Source organism: Salvelinus sp. IW2-2015, unplaced genomic scaffold, assembly GCF_002910315.2.
Source record: "Salvelinus sp. IW2-2015 unplaced genomic scaffold, ASM291031v2 Un_scaffold1660, whole genome shotgun sequence".
Classification (NCBI taxonomy): domain Eukaryota; kingdom Metazoa; phylum Chordata; class Actinopteri; order Salmoniformes; family Salmonidae; genus Salvelinus; species Salvelinus sp. IW2-2015.
The window spans coordinates 104,066-109,693 of record NW_019943068.1 but is presented as its reverse complement, the minus strand read 5'-3'; the positions used below and the strand labels follow the sequence as shown (position 1 = coordinate 109,693).

The following is a 5,628-nucleotide window of genomic DNA, read 5'->3' as shown; positions in this document are numbered from 1 at the left end:
AGACTAGAGAGTGGCTGTCATCACACTCAGATTAGAGAGTGGCTGTCATCACACTCAGATTAGAGAGTGGCTGTCATCACACTCAGATTAGAGAGCATTGGTGCAGAGCATCACATTCTGAGAGGAGAGAAAGGTTTCCTGATATGGCAGTTTCTGTTTGTCTGTCTGGACTCAATTCTATTTAGGGAAACTAGTCTCAGGGCACTGTCTGTTTGTCTGTCTGGACTGGATTCTATGTAGGGAAACTCAAGTCTCAAGGCACTGTCTGTTTGTCTGTCTGGACTGGATTCTATGTAGGGAAACTCTAGTCTCAGGGCCGTGTTTGTCCTGCAATCTTTTGTTCCTCATTCTTGCATCCCATTCTTTGGGAACGTTGATCCTCACCCTTAGATAGTTAGATAGAGGAGTGTTTTAGTGAAACATTTTCTTTGAAGAACACTCAACCATAATTCATGTATTCAATGCCTCTGTGCTGGATGTCTGGATCCTTAGAGTGACGTCAGACTAAAAGTGTGAAATTGTGGTTGTTGTCTCCCTCCAATGGCTGACTTAGGTACACGCACTAGATAATGTTTTTCTCCTCTTGGTAAGTGCAAAAGGATAGGCCATGATTGTGTGGAACATTACATAGTTGCCCCTGACCCCTGACCTCTGACCCCAGTTGGAGAAGATGCTGGAGCCCCAGGTTTGGAGGGAGGCAGCCACCCAGGTGTTCTTCGCTCTGGGCCTTGGGTTCGGAGGGGTCATAGCCTTCTCCAGCTACAACAAGCGGGACAACAACTGCCACTTTGACGCAGCGCTGGTCTCCATCATCAACTTCATCACCTCCATCCTGGCTACGCTGGTGGTGTTCGCCGTGCTGGGGTTCAAGGCCAACATCATGAACGAGAAATGTGTTGTGGAGTGAGTATATCTTATCCCAGATCTGTTTGTGCTGTCTTCTGGAGTCGTTCCTCTTGAATCCTGACTTAATATGATCTGTTTTTTTGGCAGGGTTGGGGAGTAATGGATTACATGTAATCTGTTACATGTAAGGGATTACCCCCCCAAAAAACGGTAACTGTAATCCGTTACGTTACCAGCAAAAATATTCTAATCAGATTACAGATACTTTTGAAAAACTAGATGAATACTTTGAGGATTACTTTTAAATTCAGAAAGGATGTTTGGGGGGAAAGAAATCTTTGATACTTCTCTGTTTTCTCAATGACATTCAAATCAGCATTGAAAAAAGGAACAAGTTTAAGTTTGTTCCACTTGAGCGAGTCTGACCACAAGTCAGAGACCACTATGATGACACACCAAATGTGTTTGATGGATCGCGGGAAAAGAGCAGGAATAGGCTTTTGTAGGCTACAGTCCAAGCTATGTCTTCCAATGGTGCGACTGCTGTCGGCATCCAAAGATGATCCAACTTGAATAAACGCTTGGAGGTAAGGATGACAGCAGAGGTGTAGTCTACAGCAATACTGAAATCACTATTATTGATATCTACATAGCGCATTGATGTGAATCACACTGCTGCTCTCTCATTTAGCTATTTGCACCTTATGGATTGTGGTTGGTATGGATGGCGGTTCACAAATCTAAATGTGTATTTGAACCCAATAATGGTTTGAATTCAAGAAGTTTAAGCTGCCTATCGTTAATTGTTTTTGAAACCAGTGGACAGCCAGTGAAAAATGCTCTCTTGCGGCAGCTGCATAGTGCAGATCCTGTGGGATAAAAGTGGGGCTTTTATTGCTCAATCTAATTCATGCTGATAAAAAGGCCTAATAGACACATGCTCAAACTTGTACACTGTTGATAAACTTAAAGGGGCAATCTGTAGTTGCTACATCCATTTTTTGACTTATAAATTATATATATATATATAAATATACAGTTGAAATCGGAAGTTTACATACACCTTAGTCAAATGCATTTAAAGTCAGTTTTTCACAATTCCTGACATTTAATCCTAGTAGAAATTCCCTGTTTTAGGTCAGTTAGGATCACCACTTTATTTTAAGAATGCGAAATGTCAGAATAATAGTAGAGAGAATGATTTATTTCAGCTTTTTTTCATCACATTCCCAGTGGGTCAGAAGTTTACATACACTCAYTTAGTATTTYGTAGCATTGCCTTTAAATTGTTTAACTTGGGTCAAACGTTTCAGGTAGCCTTCCACAAGCTTCCCACAATAAATTGGGTGAATTTTGGCCCATTCCTCCTGACAGAGCTGGTGTAACTGAGTCAGTTTTGTAGGCCTCCTTGCTCGCACACGCTTTTTCAGTTCTGCCCACAAATTTTCTATAGGATTGAAGTCAGGGCTTTGTGATGGCCACACCAATACCTTGACTTTGTTGTCAACGTTGGAAGTATGCTTGGGGGTCATTGTCCATTTGGAAGACCATTTGCGACCAAGCTTTAACTTCCTGACTGATGTCTTGAGATGTTGCTTCATATATCACATAATTTTTCATCCCTCATGATGCATCTATTTTGTGAAGTGCACCAGTCCTCTGCAGCAAAGCACCCACAGCATGATGCTGCCACCCCGTGCTGCACGGTTGGGATGGGGTTCTTTTTGATGTTCCCATGATGTCAAGCAAAGATGCACTGAGTTTGAAGGTAGCCCTTGAAATACATCCACAGGTACACCTCCAATTGACTCAAATTATGGCAATTAGCCTATCAGAAGCTTCTAAAGCCATAACATTATTTTCTGGAATTTTGCAAGCTTTTTAAAGCCACAGTCAACTTAGTGTATGTAAACTTCTGACACACTGGAATTGTGATACAGTGAATTATAAGTGAGATAATCTGTCTGTAAACAATTGCTGGTAAAATMACTTGTGTCATGCACAAAGTAGATGTCRTAACCGACTTGCCAAAACTATGGTTTGTTAACAAGAAATTTGTGGAGTTGTTGAAAAACAAGTTTTAATGACTCCAACCTAAGTGTATGTAAACTTCCGACTTCAACTGTGTTTATATACACTACCGGTCAAAGGTTTTAGAACACCTACTCATTCAAGGGTTTTTTCTTTATTTGGACTATTTTCTACATTGTAGAATAATAGTGAAGACATCAAAACTATGAAATAACACATATGGAATCATGTAGTAACCAAAAAAGTGTTAAACAAATTGAAATATATTTTATATTTGAGATTCTTCCAAGTAGCCACCCGTTGCCTTAATGACAGCTTTGCACACTCTTGGCATTCTCTCAACCAGCTTCATGGGGTAGTCACCTGGAATGCATTTCAATTAACAGGTGTGCCTTGTTAAAAGTTAATTTGTGGAATTTCTTTCCTTCTTAATGTGTTTAAGCAAATCAGTTGTGTTGTGACAAGGTAGGGGCGGTATGCAGAAGATAGCCCTATTTGGTGAAAGACAAGTGCATATTATGGCAAGAACAGCTCAAATAAGCAGAGAAACGACAGTCCATCATTACTTTAAGACATGAAGGTCAATCAATACAGAACATTTCAAGAACTTTTAACCTTTCTTCAAGTGCAGTCACAAAAACCATCAAGCGCCAAACTCTAATAATTTTGTCAAGCTCAAATAGCTTAACCAACCTCATATTGTCGTTATAAAATAGAGTCAATATCTTTCAGCACTATCCCTACTCACTCTGTCTTTACTACCCGTTACTATGAATGCAGCTATATTAAATCACTATCTCACAATTAACAATAACCCTTTCCTCCTCTCCTCTCTCCTCCCTTCTACAGGAATGCTGAGAAGATCCTAGGTTACCTGAACACAGGTGTGTTGAGCCATGATCTGATCCCTCCCCACYTCAACTTCTCTCACCTGTCAGCTGTGGACTATCAGGAGATGTATGGAGTGATCAAGACTGTCAGGGAGGACAGCTTCAGTCAGCTTGGACTGGACCCCTGTTTACTGGAGGACGAACTCAACAAGGTATGTTGGGTCTGGACCCCGTATACTGGAAGTAAACTCAACAAGGTATGTTGTGTCTGGACCCCTGTATACTGGAGGTAAGACTCAACAAGGTATGTTGGGTCTGGACCCCTGTATCTGGAGAATGAACTCATCAAGGTATGTTGGGTCTGGACCCCTGTATACTGGAGAATGAACTCATCAAGGTATGTTGGGTCTGGACCCTGTATACTGGATGACGAAATCAACAAGGTATGTTGGGTCTGGACCCCGTATACTGGAGGACGAACTCAACAAGGTATGTTGGGACTGGACCCCTATATACTGGAGGTAAGACTCAACAAGGTATGTTGGGTCTGGACCCCTGTATACTGGACGACGAAAACAACAAGGTATGTTGGGTCTGGACCCCTATATACTGGAGGAAAACTCAACAAGGTATGTTGGGTCTGGACCCCTGTATACTGGAGGACAAACTCAACAAGGTATGTGGGTCTGGACCCCTGTATACTGGACGACGAAAACAACAAGGTATGTTGGGTCTGGACCCCTGTATACTGGATGACGAAATCAAACAAGGTATGTTGGGTCTGGACCGTATACCTGGAGGACGAACTCAATAAGGTATGTTGGGACTGGCCCTGTATACTGGAGGTAAAACTCAACAAGGTATGTTGGGTCTGGACCCTGTATACTGGAGAATGAACTCAACAAGGTATGTTGGGTTGGACCCCTGTATACTGGAGGTAAACTCAACAAGGTATGTTGGGTCTGGCCCCTGTATACTGTAGGTAAAACTCAACAAGGTATGTTGGGTCTGGACCCCTGTATACTGGAGGACAAAATCAACAAGGTATGTTGGGTCTGGACCCTATATACGGGAGGTAACTCAACAAGGTTGTTGGGCTGGACCTCTGTATACTGGAGGTAAACTACAACAAGGTATGTTGGGTCTGGACCCGTACTGGAGGACGAAATCAACAAGGTATGTTTGGTCTGGACCCTATATACTGGAGGTAAACTCACAAGGTATGTTGGGTCTGGACCCCTATATACTTGGAGGTAAAACTCAACAAGGTATGTTGGGTCTGGACCCGTACACTGGAGGACGAAATCAACCAAGGTATGTTTGGTCTGGACCCCTATATACTGGAGGTACAACTCAACAAGGTATGTTGGGTCTGGACCCCTATATACTGGAGGTAAAACTCAACAAGGTATGTTGGGTCTGGACCCTGTATACTGGAGGTAAAACTCAACAAGGTTGTTGGGTCTGGACCCTTATATACTGGACGACGAAATCAACAATGCATGTTGGTCTGATTTGGTTTAGAGGTGAAAATCTTTAATTTTTTTTTAGATTTTTGTGGCCTTTCATGTTAATCCATAGTCCTGATTTTTCCAGTACTGCTTTCGGTCTCTGACTAGCCTATAAAGTAGAGATTTCATACTCTTATCAACACCCAAAGCACTTTCCAACATCATCTACAACCACTTTTAAGATTGAAAACAGTCGTTCTCATTATGTGAAGTGAAATATAGTGAAGATAAAACATCTCTTTCCCTCCCTCTCTCTTTCCTCCCTCTCTCTTTCCCTCCTCCTCTCTCTCTCTCCCTCCTCTCTCTTTCTCCTCCTCTCTCTTTCCCTCCTCTCTCTCTTTCCCCTCCCTCTCTCTTTCCCTCCCTCTCTCTTTCCTCGCTCTCTCTTTCCCTCCCTCTTCTCTTTCTTT

General features: G+C 42.3%; 1 pseudogene; it reads left to right on the top strand.

Annotated features, from left to right (window-relative positions):
- The window catches only part of LOC112071607 (sodium-dependent neutral amino acid transporter SLC6A17-like), a 71,625-nt pseudogene that overhangs the window by 58,303 nt on the left and 7,694 nt on the right, over positions 1–5,628 (top strand).